Source organism: Euprymna scolopes, chromosome 24 (assembly GCF_053919585.1).
Source record: "Euprymna scolopes isolate OS-2025 chromosome 24, ASM5391958v1, whole genome shotgun sequence".
NCBI lineage: Eukaryota > Metazoa > Mollusca > Cephalopoda > Sepiida > Sepiolidae > Euprymna > Euprymna scolopes.
The window spans coordinates 49,433,316-49,455,507 of NC_136505.1; the positions used below are offsets into that span (position 1 = coordinate 49,433,316).

At 34.6% G+C, this 22,192-nt stretch overlaps 1 protein-coding gene across 1 annotated transcript in view; it reads left to right on the top strand.

Moving 5' to 3' along the window:
• LOC145246697 (uncharacterized) overlaps window positions 1-22,192 on the top strand; it is a 251,796-nt gene that overhangs the window by 98,042 nt on the left and 131,562 nt on the right. The window lies entirely within an intron of this gene.

Consider the following 22,192-nt stretch of genomic DNA (forward strand, 5'->3'; position numbering starts at 1 on the left):
CCTCTACTCAGAAATATGTTAACAAATCAAGAATGTATCCCATTTCACTTTACATCGGACGAAGTTCTCAGAAATCAAGGGGCTCCTTCCTTGGGGCTAACATTTTATCTCAACATAAGATACATAGATAATCGAATGTTGCATTTTTTATTTCTCAAACAGTAAAGAAGTCAAGAACATAATTTTCCTCTCCCAAATTGACCATTAATAGGTTATAGTATGAATTCCAGAACAATAATCTATTTAGTCTGGTGGAATATCGAGCTTTGTGCTCTTACTTGAGTTAATAGGAAAGAGAAAAGTATATGGCACATATTGGGGGAAGATGTGGCTGGTTACTTTTAATGCATCCAAAACCAAACTCGTATCCTTACATCATCAACGCTCTGATCCCCAGCTGGCATCAATTGTGATGGATGGCTCTCGTCTGGGTGAGGCCCCGTGTTTTGACAAGCTTCTGGGTTGACCTTTACTCCTGATCTGAAATGGAACACGTACATCAAGTCTGTTGCCAAGGTCGCTGGAAAGATGGTGGGATCCTTCTACCGCTCCAGAAGATATCTCACCACTGATGCAATTCTCTATCTATATAAAAGCCAAGTACATCCAAGGATGGAATACTATTGCCATATCTGGGCAGGAGCTGCTAAAAACAGCCTATCCTGCCTTGACAGAGTACAAAATAGACTTCGTGGCTTAGTGGGGGATGCCCTTTTCTCTACCCTGCAACCTCTCTCCCACAGAAGAGACGTTGCGAGCCTATCCTTGTTTTATCGTTATTTCCATGGCAGGTGCTCGTCTGAACTCCAGTCTCTGGCCCCCCTCGCCAATCTTTCACGAAAAACACCCGTCTAGTTGAATCCACTGTGAAAAATTTCCCCCACTTTATATCTGTGCCTAAATCAAAACGCGGATTCCATGAACAAAGCTTCTTTCTTAGAACTGCACGCCTGTTGAACTCTGTTCCGTCTGCCTGCTTCCCTCCGGACTACAACTTGGATGTCTTCAAGTCCAATGTTAACGAATTCCTAATGAACCGCCCCCTTAATTAAACACTTCATCAAATCTCTACACTAACGTAATGTACTTGCAATAACCCTTATCCCCGAGTGGCTTCCGGGCCTTGATAAGTGGTATCACTGTGTAAAAAAAAACAAAAAAACTTTCGATTAATCGACGGATTACCAATAAATTGACAAGTTATTGGATTTTGACTAAGAAATACGTTACTGTATCCCATTTCATTTTACATCAGTCACTAGTTCTCATAAATCAACACCCCCCACCCCCTAGTGAGGACTAACATTTGATCTCAACATAAGATACATAGATAATTGAATGTTCCATTCTTTATTTCTCAAACAGTAAAGAAGTGGAGAACATAATTTTCCTCTCCCAAATTGACCATTTTAATATGTTATAGTATGTAGTGCAGGACAATATTTTATCAAGTCTGGTGGAGTACCCAAATTTGTGCTGTTACTTGAGATAAAATCACTTGAAGAATGCACACTATTCCTCGTAAAAGTCAGTGTGGGTTAGCCATACAGAAGAGAGCTTATTCATGCTGCGAATACTATTTTATTCGAATACTTAGAGATTACTCGTTGAAGTCAAATATCTTCATGCCAGGTTGTTCTCACAAACGCTTTCACAAAGAGACCTTAGACACTCGAGTATAGTGTCTAATTAGGCATTCAAGTTCTCTCCCAGCGGAATATTCCCGCATATGTGCACGGACCTTAAAGTGTATAAACCGTCCTATATTATCTTGCAAATCGTTCTGGAACATACCATCTATGATTATTTAACCGGAATCAAAACAATAGTCTTAGAGTGGGTGGAGTCTGCGTTTAGGTCAAAGATGTCACTTAGCCATTGAATGTGATTCGTCATTTTTTTAATCCGTCTCTCGATGAGTTAATCCGATTAGAGATGATCCCAGGTTCAAGTGTCCCCCCACCTCTTTTTTTTTTTTTTGTCAGAATTGTATTTACACTGTCGTTGTTTTAGTTTTTCCCTTTTAATTTTTCAAGGCTATTGCTTCCTTTCATCTTTCTGCATTCGCATCTTTCCCGCTTTTTTCCGTTTATTAATTTTTCCTCAACCATTTTTACACTGTTTTCGATTTTCTTCGTTTGATGTTGCCATTTTTTATACAATGACTTTTTTTCTTTATTTTATTTAAAGGTTCCATTTATATTCTTTTTTCCTTTTATTTTAACTGATGCTGTCTGAAGTTATCGGTTTCCTAACGTAACTGCATCAAACATCGATGTTATCGTCTTTCTGTTTCCTTTCTCTTTGCAAATCTCGATCATATTCTGCAAAGTTAAAAAAAATAAAAAAGAAAAAAGAAGTCTTTCCACAACAAATCTCAAAACTAAAGACTATGATAAATATTTGAAATATAAACAACTCCAGGCATATAAACTTTTGACAAAATGATTTAACTCAAAAAGGGTTTTATATATTAGCTTAATGAAATTTTTTATTAAAAATTAGCAAGAAAATTATTTTGGCGAAATAACGACAACTATGAAGATGAGAATAACGGTCCACAAAATAATTAATACACAAATTATGAAGCCTCATCTCAAAAGGATTTAAAATAAATAAATAAAAATAAAAATCAAAATAATATATAATACCATTCGGTACGGACCTGAAAATGGAAGAACAGATAAGAACACAAAATTGGATTTATAAGACTATAAAATCCAACTTTGATCGCCCTTCGGGGCCCATGGAGCAGTGGAGAATCGCGTCTCTACGATTACAGGTGAGCATTATCTGAAGATAGCTGTTTCTATCCTATCCAAAGCAAACCAAAGGGTTAGTTGGTCAAAACGTGATGAGACAACAACTATGGAAGGCAGTAATTATTAGGGGATACAGTTACAAGTCTCAGCATTCCTATTCCGTCGCGGTTAACCACCTGAAGAAGGCCAGAGGATGAATTGACCGAAACAACAACCACTATGAAAATGAGGATAACAGTCCGCAAAACATTATTACTCGAAAAGGGTTGATATGTCATGATTGTGACGTCATGTTCGAAAAGTGAGAAGGTTTTCCGGCTTCTTTCAATGGCTAGTCTTTCGACTTGATCGTACAGCGCAAACTAGAGCCAAGTAATATCATTGCAGAACCCTTCTCCACTCGTTCGAACATTTCATACTACCAATGTTACTAGGAACATAACTGCTGTTGGGTTCGGTGTTCAAGGTTAAGTTTTTTGTTCTTTTTGGGGCGCATACTGTTCTGAGTTCCGTGTAAAACGCTATTCTTTTCCAACTCATATTCATCCAAAACAAGGCAAATTGCAACTAAGACGCAAATGGTAACAATACATTAAGGACCATGCGTATGGGAACATTCTAAGTAGGGAGTTGAGAAATGAGATGTCTGTTCACATTACATTTAAACTTTTGCAGTTTAGTATAGTCGGGGAACCAGGTACCAGTGAAAGAATTCCAAAGTGTAGCACTTAGAAAGAATAAACTATTATAGTAGAAGCCTCTCCGGATAGGACTTTAACTTTGTGTTAGACCTAGTTGCTGTCCTGTTCAAGTCAGGGTGCAGACAGTGTCCGCATTAAATTTCAGTTAAACACTATAACAGACAGAACGAGAGGATGCTATAGTCGCGGATTAATATTAGGTTCCGTTCGAAATCCGTGCAGATTCCCAAGTTTTTCAGAAAGCTTGGCAAGATACACATGAAGAAGGTTGGGGGTTACACCGGCCGAAACTTTGTGAAAATAACACTGAAGATGACAACAGTAGTCCGAAGAATATAAATTATCAATCCTTATCTAAAAAATTAAGAATTTTGTAAAAATCCCATTTTCACCCTAAACAAGGCATAGTGCCACTTTGATGGAGAGGGCTACTATCGAGACCATAAGTTGCATGGATAATATGTAGGGAGTTGAACAGCAAGATGCCTGTTCACATTACACTTGGACTTCTGCAAGTCAGTAGAGTTAGGAAAGCAGGAACCCGGAAGGGAGTTCCAAAATCTAGCAGTTCTGGAGAAAAAAGTTATTAGAGTAGAAGGCTTTATTGCATCTAGGGATCTCTACTGTGCAGAGGTGGGATTTTGCTGCTTGTCGGGGTTATTTACGCCGAGGAGGTATAAGGGCTTGTAGTTCCTAGGAGCATCCACCATTGTAGAATAGCCAGAGGGATTTAACATTTCGTCGATGGGACAGAGGCTGAAGCTTAGATGACAGTTCAGGCTCAATCAGGTTAGCGACTCTCTTTTGCACCCTATCCAGGAGAGAGAGGCTAATAGCAAATGCACCAGCCCAAATATGACAATAATACTCCATACATGGACGAATGGTGGCCTTATAGAGGTACAAGATGCTTTAAGGCGTAAGTAACTAAAACTATTTTTATATAGCCTTTGTATATTTTTAGGAAACTTGTCTCCATTAGTTTTAACAATTATCCCTACCGCGCTAGTTTAAGCAGTTTTATTAAATTTCGAGTAATTACCCCGTGAATAAACTTTGAAAACTGAGACATTAAAATATGTAAACGTTAGTATCTAAATAGTTTTGGCCGGTATATCTGTGACAACTCAGTCATGACACAGTTCCTACGAACGCTAAAAAACAAATGTCTCTAATTGCTTACACTCTTTCTTTCTTCGCTTCGTTGGAATTCGCTTCCATCTTAATTCTCCAGAGCAAAGGAAGTTTTCACAGAAACGTGTTGACTCAAAATATTGTCAATCAATGAAATCGTTCCAACCCCCCAAAAGTAACACGTCTATGTGAATGTAATAAACCAGTTCGAATTAAAAATCCTATAAGAACTGGTCAACAAAATCAGTTTCCTCCAGAATTATCAAACTGCAACTTTAACAGGTCTCCAGAATGTCTGCTAAACGCCCCCATCCATGCCTCGTACGGAGGAGGCAGAAAGGACCAAAAAAAAAAAAAAAAATCACATAAAAGTTTTCTCCATCTTGCGCACAGATTCTTACACACTAGCAAGAACTAGACTTACGGAAACGAAATGTTATGCACACCTACACACAATAAACAAAAACAAGATAAACCAATGCACATACACATTTACAATGTCACGTTACTAAATTCTAACCTGTATTGATTACATACGCATACATTCACACTAGGTACATTTTGAATTATGAATACTAACATTGTTTACCAAATACGTGTTTGTATAATTGTTTGTAAATAAATATTCTATTCTTATATCTTGTATAAAGATGTTTTGTTATGAAATTTCGTGTTTCTCCGATTTTTATTTACAAATCTCTGTTTATGTTTTAGTTAACACTTGCTACCTGGTGAGCCTTCTATTCTCTTGTGCTTCATTTATTTTTATTCCGTATGCATGCACGTATATATATATATATATATATATATATATATATATATATATATATATATATATAATTATTTTTTTTACTATAATAATTAAATACCTACAGACACTAGTGTTTCATCCTTTCGGGATTCTTCAGTGCAGGGTGTCACGATTACTACCAGTCGAACGATTCGAACCCCGCGACACGAGACATCTCTGGCTCGATTAGCGGAGGCCGTATCCATTCGGCTACCATTAATCGTGTGAAATAGCGTTGAATTTTAAACATTTTAATTTAAATGTTCATTACGTCAGACAGACAGTGATCAAATCGTTATACGATGATCTACGCATAAGAGCTTAATTGACCAACTTTTAATTCAACAGAAAGTGCTCAACGATAAGAAACGTATTTCTTAAAGGGGCTGTCATAATTATTTTTTTACTATAATAATTAAATACCTACAGACACTAGTGTTTCATCCTTTCGGGATTCTTCAGTGCAGGGTGTCACGATTACTACCAGTCGAACGATTCGAACCCCGCGACACGAGACATCTCTGGCTCGATTAGCGGAGGCCGTATCCATTCGGCTACCATTAATCGTGTGAAATAGCGTTGAATTTTAAACATTTTAATTTAAATGTTCATTACGTCAGACAGACAGTGATCAAATCGTTATACGATGATATACGCATAAGAGCTAAATTGACCGACTTTTAATTCAACAGAAAGTGCTATATATATATATATATATATATATATATATATATATATATATATATATATATATATATATATTATTTTTTACTTATAAAACAGTAAATAAATAAATAATATTTGCTTACGTCCAAAACATATGGGCGGTTTTCTAAGGAAAAAAAATATTTCCAGTAGGCGATGCTATTAACCATATTATCGTGGAAAATTTTTTAAAAAAATCGATATATATATATATATATATATATATATATATATATATATACATAATTTTCTTCCTTCGTTAAAATACAACTTTTATACCCCATCTATACCCAAATTCTATCAAATGTTGGTGTTGTTCTTTGCTATCTTCATAGACGCTATCATCACCACAAAATGGCCTCTACCAAAGCTAGGGACCACACAACGGCACGAAAATAGGTTAACATTCCATTTTACGTAGTTTTGGTTGGTATATCAATAAAAAAACAACCCTTGGGAATCGGAAACTAAAGTTCATTGCGAAAGAATTATGCGGAAAATGGATAACAACAAATATGGGCGAATTTTTCATTTCAGCGCCGGAGATATTAATGGCGGCCGTTGACGCATTGGCGCGTTCTTAGCAGGACATCGACGTCAGATAAATATCTTCAGTAATGAAGATGGACGCTTATTTTATGGATTCATTGTTCGATATAAAGGCGGACTGAGAAATATCGGTCAGTCGAAGTCTCCAGTCATCCGGGTGAAACAAAACAAAATAACGAGTTAATTATACAAAATAAATGATAAACAGACGAGATAATCGTTGGCAAAACAGGGGAGATATTCAGATAAAGTTGATATATATATGCAAAGTAGTCATTTTCAATACAGACCTTAAAAGAACGATCTTTTTTCTATATTTTTTCTTCTTTTTGTTAGTTGTAATTCCGAGTGTCTGATAAGTTAAATATTGCTCGAAACATGCAATTTCATTGTATTCTACTTTATTTGCTTGCATTGAACTGTTTTCACCATATTAATTGTTGCCATTTTCATAAAACTTCTGCTCATTACATGAACAAATCAATATAGCCGTACTGGCAGCAGGCTGCCTTGCTGTAATGTTACCCAAAAGGTTGTAACATTATTGCAAAGTGGTCAATGAATACAAAAGAACTTCAAATCGCCTTTTTCCGTTGTAAAAACGACATTTATTTCCTTATTCTTCCTCCGCGCGTGACTTCGTTACAAATTGTGACGTCACCCACATTAACATGGTGTCGAACGTCATCTACGTCTCTAACGTGGTTGTCTTCCTTAACGCAGTCTTTCTCCTTTTTTATAGTCTTTTTCTTTACCGGGACGTCATTTCGTATGCATTTGCATTTGCATACGCGCGTCCGCGCTCCATTACACTCTTGAGACGGAAAACACATTATTCAAATTTATAAAACACAAAGAACATTGCAATTCTGAATTTTTGAGATGAGGCGCGAATGCTTGTGTTATGTTGATCAATCGGACCATTATTCTCATACAACGTTTCTGTCGCTGCAACCTGCGACCTTCTTAGGGTGTTGATAACATGCTTCTAACATGTTGATAATATGCTTCTAAGGAAAAGTTGGTTGGTTTGAGTTCTTTTAATGCAGAGCCAACCCCCCTTTTCCTTAGTAGAGACAAAAGACGCATTTTTTCAACACCCGAAGAAGGTCGCAGGTTGCAGCGACCGAAACGTTGTGCTAATAACACCCAAGATGAGAATAATAGTCCGATTAATCAACATAACACAAGCACGAAGAACATAATTGAGACGTCCAAAATGACTCGATGATACTTACTTCCTAAAAATACAAGTCGAGAATACCGAAATGGACCAGTCTATTGTGCTATTTCTGTTGTTTTTTTGTACATAATGCATGGATTAAACCTGGATAGCGATTACATCAGCTAGTGCTAATCTTGACGAGGCTTGAACTAAGAGCATATCAAAGTAACACGAAGTTTGAGAAATAAACGAATTCCCATGCAATAAGAACAGAGAGGGATGTCGTGTAAGGTTAGTTGCGGTCAGGTAGGTCAGAAGCAGAGTTTAAATAAAGAGACATCACTTAAATTACACATGACGTCATGGACATCGAAGTTGCTAAAGAAAGTAAGGTTTCAATTAACATGTCTATGGGAGTCAAGCGGGACAGATCGTCAACATTTTTCTAATAACTGGCAAGAAAACTTTGATGATCGCCAAGTGCGAAATGCTCTCCTAAGATCTCTGTTCACTGTGTCAACCATCTATCAATTAAGAAAGTAAATTAATTATTTAAGAGAATACTAGTCATGTAACATAGCGTGTATTGCGCGCGTGTGAGAAAATCATCAGCAGTCGTAGGATAGCTAACTAGCTAAAATATTAGCAGCAGCAACCGTCTTAGTACATTTGCAAATTAAGCAAATGTGTAAACGTGGAAGGAGAAAAAAAAAGGCAGAAAAAAAGGACAGTTGACAGCACGTGGTCGAGATGAGGAGAAAAGTGCGTGCCGAAAAAGATGGATGTGTGAACGAGGGCGAGAAAGTGCTGGCGTCAGGTGACGGGGAGAGATACTTTTAAAAAGCACATGTTATATGGCAGAGCGTTGTAAAACACGTATGCATGCGAAAAGACTTTTGAAAGATAATGAAATATGCTATTGCTGGAAGAACCACGAATAAATGCATTTCATTTACACTTAAAATATGCCGAGTCGGATTTTTATTTATTTCGTTTATTTTTGTTTATTCCTTTGTGACGAAATATCAAACCACATGCGGGTCCGAGAGGTTTGAAATATAACGACACGGTTAACATGTAACGGCTACGCGATAGTCCCCCCATCTCTCTCTCTCTCTATCTCTCTCTCTCTCTCTCTCTCTCCCTCTCTCTCTCTCTCTCTCTCTCTCCTGTAAAAAAGTGACAAAAATACTCAAGTAAAAAGAATTTTTAGAGTTTTAGAGACTTAAAATATTACACTTTTATCCGTCGAACTGTGATATTTGTCTTAGGTAGTTCTAGGGGATCTACCTTCCTACGCATTGCCTTCTCTCTTTGGGAAAGAATTAGATAACCGTTTACTACATGAGAGCCGCTTACTGGAGAATTCTGATGGGAGTGGCTCTTCCATTGGAACGTTGGCTTTTTCGTCTCTCATATGCTATGCTTTAGTCACATTATATATTAATGTGAAGACATTCCGTTTCTTCTTTTTTTAGATGAGGATTGATTATTCGTCTTATTTGCACTCTTCGGACTACTATTCTCATCTTGACTGCCTTAATGTTTCGGGCGATGTAACTTCTGACTTTTTTCAGGTGTATCTTTTACGCCACGGACAGCACTCAAAATCCAATTGCAAATTCATTAGGGCTTTTACCCACTCCTTCCTGACGGAACGAGAGTATGCTATCCCCATGGATTAAATAAAGGGTTCGGTTCCAAATTCTATGCAAATTCCCATTTCCGGATGAAGATTCCTGAGTTCGACAAGATACACTGGAAGAAGGTCTGAAACTTTGTGAAAATAACACTCAAGATGAGAACAGTAGTCCGAAGAATCCAAATAATACGCCTGAAGATATTTAGTAATTGGTCAGTAGTTGTATCTCTTGTTGTTTTAAAGGTCGCGTAGAAGCTAATCCAATTGCTGCTTCTTTTAGGGGTTACGTGAACCAATTTACATAAGTTAAAATGTGAAGCGCCTCAGGATTTTTTTCTTCTGTTTACTACAGTGGATTGCAACAGAGACCACAGAAAGCATCACCAGTGTCACCACATATCCTTAAACTGCGTTTAGACAAAAGCTGTTGGAAATTCGTGACTGAAGGTTAAAATACAAAAAATATTCACGTAGATACAAAGAGTAACTTAGCTTTCCTTTAGTAACAGTTAATTGTTGTATAACTATTGTTTCACCAATTTTTTTATTTATTGGCTATTTTGGAACCTTTACAGTATATAGACCACCAGTGGTGTTGTTGTCGCAATCTTGGTGCACAGGACAATAAAATATACGATGTTGGCCACTAACAACCGTAACCACCCGGATCTGATCGTCCACACGGCAAGAAACTGTGTACTATCCCTAAGTCCCTGTGACAAGTCACTTTACTTCATCTAGTGACAGACCCTTTAAAATATAACCAGACATTTACTTGTCAGTGGAACTATTGCTCCGAGGCTCAGAGAGTACAAAACGCGCATAACTCTAAGTCCATGTGACAATACCTTTTTGACGTTGGTTAGCCGTTTGTCGTCTGATGCTGTGGTTTGAGTTCTTCTTGTAGGTGCTTTTGTGAATGGCTGGTTTTGATGTTGGCGTTGTAAATAACTGGTTTTTCAAATCAAAGCAATTCAATAATAGAAATCATTCTTTTTATATTCTAATCACCATCTCTTTGAGATTAGCATTTCCTCCTCTATCGTTTGGCGATTATCCTTTCTCTTCTATCTTTCCCTACTTTTCTTTCTTCTGAATCTCTTTTCTTTTTCTATCTTAAACCATATATATTTAATTCTCTTGTTTTCTTTTTCTTTCTTTCTCTCTCGCAAATCTGTATCTCTGATCGCCATTCTCAACAGGACGGTACCATTGTCTTCACCCTCCATTGGATCTCTACATTTCACCATCACTCACGGAAGGGCTTCTCCTCCTCTTGCTTCAGTTTTCCCAAATACCATTTCGTTAAGTAAAAAATAAATTTGTTATCTTTTTGGAATAAACACACTTAAATTCGCATCTGTCATTTTTTTTTCTAGGACTGTCAGCAAATCTCTTGTTTACGGTTATTCAAAATAAATTTTTGATGGTCACATCAATCATTAGTACCAGCCGTCATCAAACCCAGTGGGGTCCACCCTCATACATCCACATATGTGAGACAAACTATGTAACTTTCCTTTGGTTTGTATTTTTAATAGAATTTCTGGCGACAAGATTACTGTTCTTTTATATCTAAATTCTCCTGTACATATCCAGCGCATGGCCCCCACTTATTTGTGTATTTGAGATCCATATTTTTCAATCCCGTTGCAAGTATACTGAGAACTGAAATGTATCTTCATTGAGTTTATTATTTGTAACAATTTTGATTAGTTATAAGGAATTTACATTTTAAAAAATCAAAACATCGTTAATTCACTGCCCGCACAGCAGCTGCTGATTGGCGTAATGGTTCAAAGTCTTGACTGTTGTACGGGCGGTCGGGGTTCGATCCTGGCTTCAGGTAGTTGTCTTTCTAGCCGCACTGATGAGCTGTGATACAGCGAAACAGTACTGTATGTGGATGATTATATATATATATATATATATATATATATATATATATATAGAGAGAGAGAGAGAGAGAGAGAGATGGATATGTATTGTCTATGGAATTTTATTAATTTTAAAAGATTTAACGGCAATTCCACACTTATCTTTAAATTGAAGACTTTTAGAGGTTTTCGGGTTTGCTGAAAACAAACATCACATTTAAATTTGGCCAAGGCAAGTAGTTTCTTTTTAATATCAAAACATTTTTTCCAATATATTACCTAATGAATTTCATTGGCCGTCGCTATTCTTAACGTGGGTAGTGGAATCTTTTGTAACACGCATGAGCAATAGAACTCGTTCAGTTGGAAAAAAAACATGGGCGCCAGTGAAAACGTAATGGATTACATTAAATAATAACGGTCTTAATATCCAGAAAACTACTTGTCTGCCCAAAATTTTAATTTGATATTCGTCTTACATACCGAAAAACCTATAGAAGTCGTCAACTTAACGGTGAATGTTGAGTTGAAGTTTAAGTTAAAAATAAATTAATTGAAATATAAAGACAATTAAAAATTATATATTTGTCTGTTATTATGTTTTACTGTAGTTTTTCTCGAACCATGACGCACAATTAACGCGGACAAGAAAGGCTATTCTTGAAGACAATTCAATAAATATGCGTGTTTAGCGATGAAAATGTGGAGGAATAAAAAGAAAAAATATTTCTGTGGATAGAAGTACGCTGTCGTCACTAGAACTTTGTTATCTTGTATACTTTTCTCATCGTATTCAATGCAACAGCGTGTTTGGCCCTTGATCATTATCACGCAGATTCAATGTAATAACTAAGACGATGAAAACAGCGTATTCTTTTCCTTGTTTTGACTCTCATGTATATATCCATTGATGTCTTATATGTTTTTATGTAGAGTGATGTGGTTCTCAGTTGATTAATTGTCTCCAACTGTGTCAGATATATACTCGAGTATACAAACAATAAAAAGAATATGCTGTTGTCCTAGTCTTAGTAATAACGTATCTGCCACTGTACCTTATTCGCGTAGTGGACATTAAAGTTTGTTGCTGACAATAATAGAAGAAAAAAAATGATTTAATTAAATGCGAAAGTCGCGTAAAAGAAAAACGCGCAAAAAGGGCGTATAAAGTACTTTTGGGTAATAAGATCGTTACGTATTCACCGACGAACCAATCCTCGAAGAGAGATGCTTGGGCGTATCTAAGATAAGATAGTCTATTCACTTTGTGTAACAAATTGGAGCTCTACGATATGAATCGAGTACGTTAGCTAGTTTATGCAGCTAAGTAAGAAGAGGTTAGAAAACTGAATTTTGAAATCCAAACAAATTTAACAGGAGAAGAATTTCAAACAATAAACAAAAATAATAAGAATGGAATCGTAAATAAATGGCAATCGGTCTGAATTAAAAATTTATGATAACGATAATAGCTTGAGACAATCACAAGAGTTGATCTCAAACGCAAAATATGACACAATTGAAGTCTCACAACAAATACTTAATGATAACAACCGTGTTAAGGAGAGATTAAATGTTAACCAGAAATCGTTTTGTGATAATTGAATCGAATTTGAAAGTATCTTTATTACAGAGTTTCAAGACGAGTACCAAACCGACAGATCCTGATGTTAGCAGTCCGTTACAAAACGGCCATATTTTATTGAATTGTTTATGATGTTTCTGTGAACTCTCCTTTGGGTTCAACACCCACCTACACACTCGCAGTCACGCACTTCGAATTTATAGTTTAAACAAAAAATGATACATAGATATTTATACGACACGCCAACAAAGCCGGATTTGATACATGAAAAGACACAACGTTAATGAGTCTATCCATTAAAACATTATATACACACATGACCATTGCACGGCGCATATTATATATGCATTTAAAGACACGCAATGGGGTCGGTATATAAACTCGTATATAATATCTGTATGTTTAACGATCAAACTGATATTTCAACTTTCAACATGGCAGACAAAAATGATGCTATTTTAAACGTTAGCGTGACAGACTGATCGCTGGATTAACGCATGTAACATAAAATCTGTCTGGCAAATAATTGAAAGTATATTTCAAACTTTACAGTGATAGACAGACAGAAAAACAGAGTCTTTTTATGAAAATTGCTCCAAACATGGTACGAAGCCATTTAACGTAAGGAGCTAAGAAAAAAAATCCTACTCCAAAGTAAAAAAAAAAACAAAAAAAAACAACTAAACGACAATAAGTAATAAATGGATGGATTCTGACCCAGAAAGCAGCAATTTTTTCCCTTTGTCAGAAACATCGCTCATGGGATGTGAGGACTAAAGGACAATATAAGGGAAACGAGTCTAACGTTAAAAGACCTCTAAAACTAAATCTGTCGACCTTTTGGATATATTTTCAATTCTCAAACCACTAACACGTCCCCGTTGTGTTTGTCGTGCTAACTAAACGAAAAGGGCGGTAAGGGCATAATTAGATAAAGTGAAGCCCGAAATCACGCGAGTCATGACCCGTTCTCCGACGTTCGTGGCCTTTGTTCCGGTCAAAATTAGAAAAGCGTGCTAACTGTATTTGGCGTATTACCAGACAGCGGTCTTGGCCCTCTTTAGCCCGAGCCTGCATTGTTAAGATCTGGCATAACACGTATGCACAAGCAAACCACGTCCTTATAATAAACACGTATGTAATGTTGCGCGCCGAGATAGACTCACGTACGTATTACTGGTATGATTGGGAAAAGGTTTGCCTTCCCTCTCTCTCTCTCTCTCTCTCTCTCTCTCTCTCTCTCTCTCTCTCTCTCTCTCTCTTTATCCCTTCTTTCTCACCTTTTCTCGACATTTATTCTCTCTTTCACGCACACACATACTTGAACATCAGCAGAATTCAACACACACTAACAAATACCTACACCGGCAAGCACACAACATATGCACATCTGTAAACATACATTGTATAAAAGCACACACACACACATCGACACACACTTGAGTAAGCGCACAAAAACACTACCTGGCAAACACACACACACACACACACACACACACACATATATATATATATATATATATATATATATATATATATATATATATATATATATATATATATAATTATTTCCACAACCAGACAACGTCGCAGCTCGCAAGAGCCACGTTTTCTGACTGGAAATAACTATATATTCTCTCTCACATTCTATATATATATATATATATATATATATATATATATATATATATATATATATATATATATATATATATTTGTTTATTGTTGTGGCTATTTGTAGCAGCAGGATGTGACCATGTTTATATAACAATAAACAAATATTATCAGCTCTTTTTATTGAGCACTATCTAACAACCTCGTTGAATTCATTAGTCCATTACTTTTGAATAAAAAACCCCGAGTATATATATATATATATATATATATATATATATATATATATATATATATATATATATATATATATATAGAGAGAGAGAGAGAGAGAGAGAGAGAGAGAGAAATAATGGTTGTATAGTTTCCTAGATGTAAATATACTGAAACTCTTGTGTTTATTAAAGAGTGCTCGATGAATGAACATATGTTTATAATATGTTTATTTATACAAAGATTATTAGCTACACATCTGCATACATGTTTATGTAGCGATCTTTTATTGGAGATCCCATGTCTTTTGCTTAACAGTGAAAAACATCATTCTAATAGACTCAGTCCAAGAACAATTTTAATATAAAAACAGCGTTATTTTCTTTTTTACTAAAGGGAAAACTGGAAAAGAAAAAGGAAAGGGTGGCGATATATGGAGATGCAGAGAGAGAGAGAGAGAGAGAGAGAGAGAGAGAGAGAGAGAGTAGTAAAAGCTAGGAAAAAAAACGTCTTTTCTATATTAAAAGTGTTCTTGGACTGAGTCTATTAGAATGATATTTCCTCTGTTAGACTGAACATATAGGATCTCCGATAAGAGATTGCTACAAAAATATGTATGCACATATGTAACTAATAATGTTTCAATAAACATATTATATATATATATATATATATATATATATATATATATATATATATATATATATGGGAGAAAGACATAAACACAAACGTGTAGACACACATTAAACCAAACACACACACACACACACACACACACACACACACACACACACACAAAAACAAAAATCTAATCAACACAACACACACAATGCATACACAATTTAGTTTATAAGACACACGTACGGATGCACACAAACATGTCACTCTGAGACATACGCATATTACACTCACACACAGAAAGAAAAACATGCATTATCATAAACACAACACACATTGGCATCCTAACATTCGCCCAGCTTTTCTAAATATCATTATTTGCCTTTTATTTCTCTTCTATCTTATTCTGTGTTCTTTTTTATTTATTTATTTATTTTTTTAGTGGTCATGTACTTTTTCTAGTAATATTTATTTCTTCCTTTTTTTATTTAGCTTCTTTCTGCCGTTGCCTTTTATCATCTTGATGCATATTGGCGACACTATATCAGTAGCGATTAAATTAGCTGGTGTTAATTTTGGCCAGGGTGACATTACTTACATGTCAGGCTGACCTTAAAATGCAAACAGAATCGTAGCCAGAGACGGATGACGTAGGGACAAGGCAAGGTCAACAAAGGTCAAAACACTAGACAAAACAAAGTCGAATGGCGAATGACGTCACGTTTTTCAAGCTGCAGAAAAATAAGGTTCTTCAGTTCAGTCTCTCTCAGGCTTCCATGCGAACGAGCCACGGAAATATGATGTACAAAACTGCTAATCTCGGCGAATGTTACCGACGTCTGTTCATTTTCGCACTCATTTCTTAAGTTAGCAAGTTACGTTTAAGAAGTAAATAATTTTACTCCCCCCCCCCCTCTCTCTCTCTCTCTCTCTCTCTCTCTCTCTCTCTCTCTCTCTCTCTCTCTCTCTCTCTCTCTCTCAACGAGTAAGCCTGAAAAGTTTTATTCGCCGAAGTTAAACTGGTGATCGACAACCACCGGACGAAATGGCGATCACGAAATAACGACGATAAAAAAAGAAGCGAGAATGAAGAGACTAAAACGACCTGCGTATAAACACCCCACGCATGTACGTATGTATAAAGAACATTGTATTGATTGCTGCTTGATGAAAACGTTACACTTCTTCTTCTTCTTCTTCTTCTTCTTCTTCTTCTCTACCTTCCTTCAAATTTTCCCTAACATTTCAGTTCTGAAAGTGTGTGCAGAACTTACTATTCGTGACGTTTTCGTGTATCTCAGAGGACGGGAGGAGAAGGACGAACGACGCCATCTTGCCTGTTCCGCTTGTTCACAAATAGAAACTTCGAAAAGGAAACATCTCTGCATTTGTAAAACAACGCACATACGAGAACACCAGACGACCCATTGACACCACCAGCTGCCATTAAACGGTAGCAAATTAAATGATAAATCAATGTAATATTACACTTACGACGCCGAAAGACAATAATAAAAATATGTAGCACGAAACAAAATAGAAATAAAACACATTTATTTGTTACAAAATGGCGACAATGCTTTTATACGTTGGCATGCTTTATTAATCACATGATAATTTTACTAACGTAATTATTTAGGAGATTATACCTTGTTCAGCAGCAACTAACGAATATTGTTTCATAGAAAAATATTAACTTTTCATTGGATAAGAATTCTAATACAGAAATTTTACTTCAGCCAATCAAAATTTCGCCCCTTTAAAAAAAAAAAAACAACAACAAAAAAAAAACAGACGTTGGACAATAGCACCATTGTTGGCATTTATTTTTCCCCACAATGAAAAAATGTGACACAAGAGTCGGAAAGAGGGATTGAAAAGTCAACGCCCCCGAAGAGCACTCTGACCCGTAAAAAGAAAAAGAAAAAATGCCTAGAGAGCCCCGTCGGCATTATCCAGTATAGGCGCATACGGCAATAAGCAATAAATAAACTCTTTTTTTTTTTTTCGAATAGAAAAATAAAAGTGCGGAAGGGTGGGCCGCCTAGGACTGCACAGAACCAGCATCATACCTCAATAAACAAGGTAAATGTCATTTCAGAAATGGCATAGACCGTTGGCTTTAGTGCTGAGAGGACAAGTTTCGAGAAAGTCAATTCCTCTGAATATTCGAGGCAATCTCTGAACAGCTTCTGTTGCTCAGAGATACGACTGCAAAATACCAGTCGAGGATTCACTCTCGACAATCCTTCCGACATAAACTGGTCTAATTCCGTTGAATTTTATCTGTTGGCTTGGGGAATTTATCCTGGGTATTCCATGAACGTCTTCTCTTCCAGGCATCGCTCTAACATAGCGCGGACGCATGTATGCAAATGCCGAGCCGTGTGCGAAGAAAAATACTATAAAAAAGAAGAGAGAGGACGTTAGAGAGGACGATCACGTTAGAGACGTAGATGACGTTCGAGAGCACGTTCAAGAACATGGTTACGTGAAGGACGTCACAGTGATAATGAGAAAATGAGGAAATATAGTTTTTAGACAAAAACAAAGATGTAATATTTTCGGTATATATATTATGGTGCCAGATCGAATATTATATATTCGTTCTGGCACCATAATAAACACTCCTCCATGTTATACAGAACGAATGTGTGATATTCGTTCTGTATAAAATTAAGGAGTGTTTATTATGCACGTGTGTCTAACCTCGTGTATCCACTAGGGGTATAAAATTTACGACAAAAGATACATTTTAACAACGGACATGTAACAAAAGACAAATAACAATTCTCTGGGGTTGTAACGTCGGGCCAATCAGAGAAACATATCTGGTCCGTCCCTAATCTTTTTTTACAGATCCTCGGGAACAGTTGCAAAGAAGATTCAAGAGTTGAAGTTCTTTTCTTTTCTGTTTTTTTTTGTCTACTTTGCGACTGAGGCTACAACGTGTTGGTTCCCGGGCAATGCTACATTGCCTCCTCTCTTTGGGGAGGAGTTTGTTGCTAAATGTGTGAAGTGTGTTCAACCAACAGCAACAGGGAGATAACGGTGGCTTAGTCGTTAACGACACGGACTTACAACCTGGGTGTGCCAAGTTCGAATCCAGTTCGTTCCACAAAAACACTTTCACTTAGGGATGTTGGCAACCTTCGTGTTGTCCCTTCTGTAAATATCCGACGTCTTTTTGGAAAGAATTCTAACTGGAAAGATATCGAGGAAACTAAGGCCATCATTTGATTCACGCGAAAGGAATGAAAGAGGTTCAACTACAACAACCACAAAATCAGCAGCAGTACACGAATAAATATTCTTTGTAAAAATAAAAAATGTTGCTTGAGTAAGTATCCTAATATAGACATCTTATTTGAGTCTATCGAAAACGCAAGAAACTTTCACATCCTCTAATAAAATAGATTTGTAAACATTAGCGCCATGCAATGGGAGCCACCCAATTGATACTTAAGCTAAACCTAAGAAATATTCAATACAGTCTGCTTGAGTTATTCGTATTCTTTGGAATCTTCGAACTGCTATTCTCACCTCGAGTGACTTTTTCATATATCTTCGGGTGTATCTTGTCAAACTCGGGAACGTTTTTAGCGAACTCGAGAATTTGGACGGAATTTCGAACGGAACTCTGTATATACTTCTCATGGTAGCATGCTCTCCAAATTCCGAGTTCGACAGAAACATTCCCGAGTTCGACAAGATACACCTGAAGAAAGTCGGAGGTTATATCGACCGAAACGTTGTGTTGCATGAGGTTTTTTACTGTGCAATGTCTTCGTTTCATTGTCGACAATAAATTTAGAGTGCCTAATCTCGCCCCTGTCTAATAAACCACTCATCATTCCAAGACGTCTTTTCTTTTTAGGTTTAACACGATATTCTTTTTTACCAGTGACTGTATTTTTCACTTGTTTATCTATATAAATAAAACAGTAGAACAGTGTATCTTTGTGTGTGTCTCTGTCTGAAATTATTTAACCGATAAACTCTTAAACTACTGGTCACATAACACTGAAATTAACAGGAAATAGTAATCATACACCAAGGATCGTTTATAACAAGTAAAATCTTTGTTTGGATGGATAAATAACGCATACAGAAATATGTCGCCAAGTTGAAAAGCAAAATGCTAATTAAAACTTGCTGATATATTTATATTACTTTTGCGCATACGCAAATTGATTCGTAGCTTGAAGTGGTGTAATTTTTAATCTTTCTTACCTATTTTTCGATAGCTCAAACGGTAAAAAACGCAACTGGAGTGCTAAATGTTTTGTTTCCCATTTTAGCTGATGGCATGCATATTTTTTTTTTTAACTTCTGAAATGCCTACTAGGTGTATGTCTACTCGCACTGATGAGTTGTGATACAATGAAGCAATACTGTATGTGGATGACAATTAAAGTCCCCCTCTTTGAGTTGAGCACTTTGTAAATATATTTTCACCCGACACGTATTTAAACTATTAAGCGAAGCCCACTATTACTTTGCTTGTAAACGAACTGATGGTTCGAGCACTTTGCGACGGGCGGGTGTGGATTTAATGCACACTTGAGGAGAATATTTATTCGATCGATACTACGCGTAGGTTTAAAAATATGACTATAAAAAAACAGCGATTAGAATATTATTTCTAATCGCGGTTTTCTTATAGGATGTTTGACCATCGGAAACGATGAGAACCATCTGGTCATTCTGGGGGGGGGATGGTGAATGACACCCGCAAGGGTTGCAAGATACGTAACAACTCGTCCTGAATCGATACAATATATCCGGTATAATAAAGCTGACATCGCTTCCGCTTAGATGACCGAAGTTAAACATCGTTTGGCTTGGTATATATTGAAATGGGTGATAATTTAAGAAATATCATGTGTTGTATATACCCTACGCTAATTTCGATATTAGTTTCAGTTGCCTGGACTTCTCCTTGATCCTGTAAACAAGCACTTTTCCTTTATAATGACTAGTCTTGCACAACTTTTTTATATTCCTATACTTTTATATTTCTATACTTTTATATGCCTATATTTTTGTATTTCTGTACTTTTATATTTATCTAATTTTATATTTCTATACTTTTATATTTCTAAACTTTAATATTTCTATACTTTTATATTTCTTTACTTTTATATTTCTATACTTTTATATTTCTATACTTTTATATTTCTTTACTTTTATATTTCTATACTTTTATATTTCTACACTTTTATATTTCTATACTTTTATATTTCTTTACTTTTATATTTCTTTACTTTTATATTTCTATACTTTTATATTTCTGTACTTTTATATTTCTATACTTTTATATTTCTAACCTTTTATATCTCTAAACTTTTATATTTCTAAACTTTTATATTTCTATACTTTTATATTTCTGTACTTTTATATTTCTTTACTTTTATATTTCTATACTTTAATATTTCTATACTTTTTTATTTCAATATTTGTATATTTGTATACTTTAATATTTCTATACTTTTATATTTCAATACTTTTATATTTCTATACTTTAATATTTCTATACTTTTATATTTCTATACCTTTATATTTCTGTACTTTTATATTTCTATACTTTTATATTTCTATACTTTTATATTTATATACTTTTATATTTCTAACCTTTTATATCTCTATACTTTTATATTTCTGTACTTTTATATTTCTATACTTTTATATTTCTATACTTTTATATTTCTGTACTTTTATATTTCTATACTTTTATATTTCTATACTTTTACATTTCTATACTTTTATATTTCTAAACTTTTATATTTCTATGCTTTTATATTTCTATGCTTTTATATTTCTATACTTTTATATTTCTGTACTTTAATATTTATCTACTTTAATATTTCTATACTTGTATGTTTTTATACTTTTACATTTCTATACTTTTATATTTCTATACTTTTATAGTTCTATACTTTTATATTTCTATACTTTTACATTTCTATACTTTTATATTTCGATACTTTTATATTTCTAAAGTTTTATATTTCTATACTTTTATATTTCTATACTTTTATATTTCTAAACTAAATAGTTCTATACTTTTATATTTCTTTACTTTTATATTTCTATATTTTATATTTCTATACTTTTATATTTCTATACTTTTATATTTCTGTACTTTTATATTTCTATACTTTTATATTTCTATACTTTTATATTTCTATACTTTTATATTTCTATACTTTTATATTTCTATACTTTTATATTTCTATACTTTTATATTTCTATACTTTTATATTTCTATACTATTATAGTTCTATACTTTTATATTTCTTTACTTTTATATTTCTGTACTTTTATATTTCTATACTTTTATATTTCTATACTTTTATATCTCTATACTTTTATATTTCTAAACTTTTATATTTCTAAACTTTTATATTTCTATACTTTTATATTTCTATACTTTTATATTTCTATACTTTTATATTTCTATACTTTTATATTTCTATACTTTTATATTTCTATACTTTTATATTTCTATACTTTTATATTTCTGTACTTTTATATTTCTATACTTTTATATTTCTAACCTTTTATATCTCTATACTTTTATATTTCTAAACTTTTATATTTCTAAACTTTTATATTTCTATACTTTTATATTTCTATACTTTTATATTTCTATACTTTTATATTTCTGTACTTTTATATTTCTATACTTTTATATTTCTAACCTTTTATATCTCTATACTTTTATATTTCTATACTTTTATATTTCTAAACTTTTATATTTCTAAACTTTTATATTTCTATACTTTTATATTTCTATGCTTTTATATTTATAAACTTTTATATTTCTAAACTTTT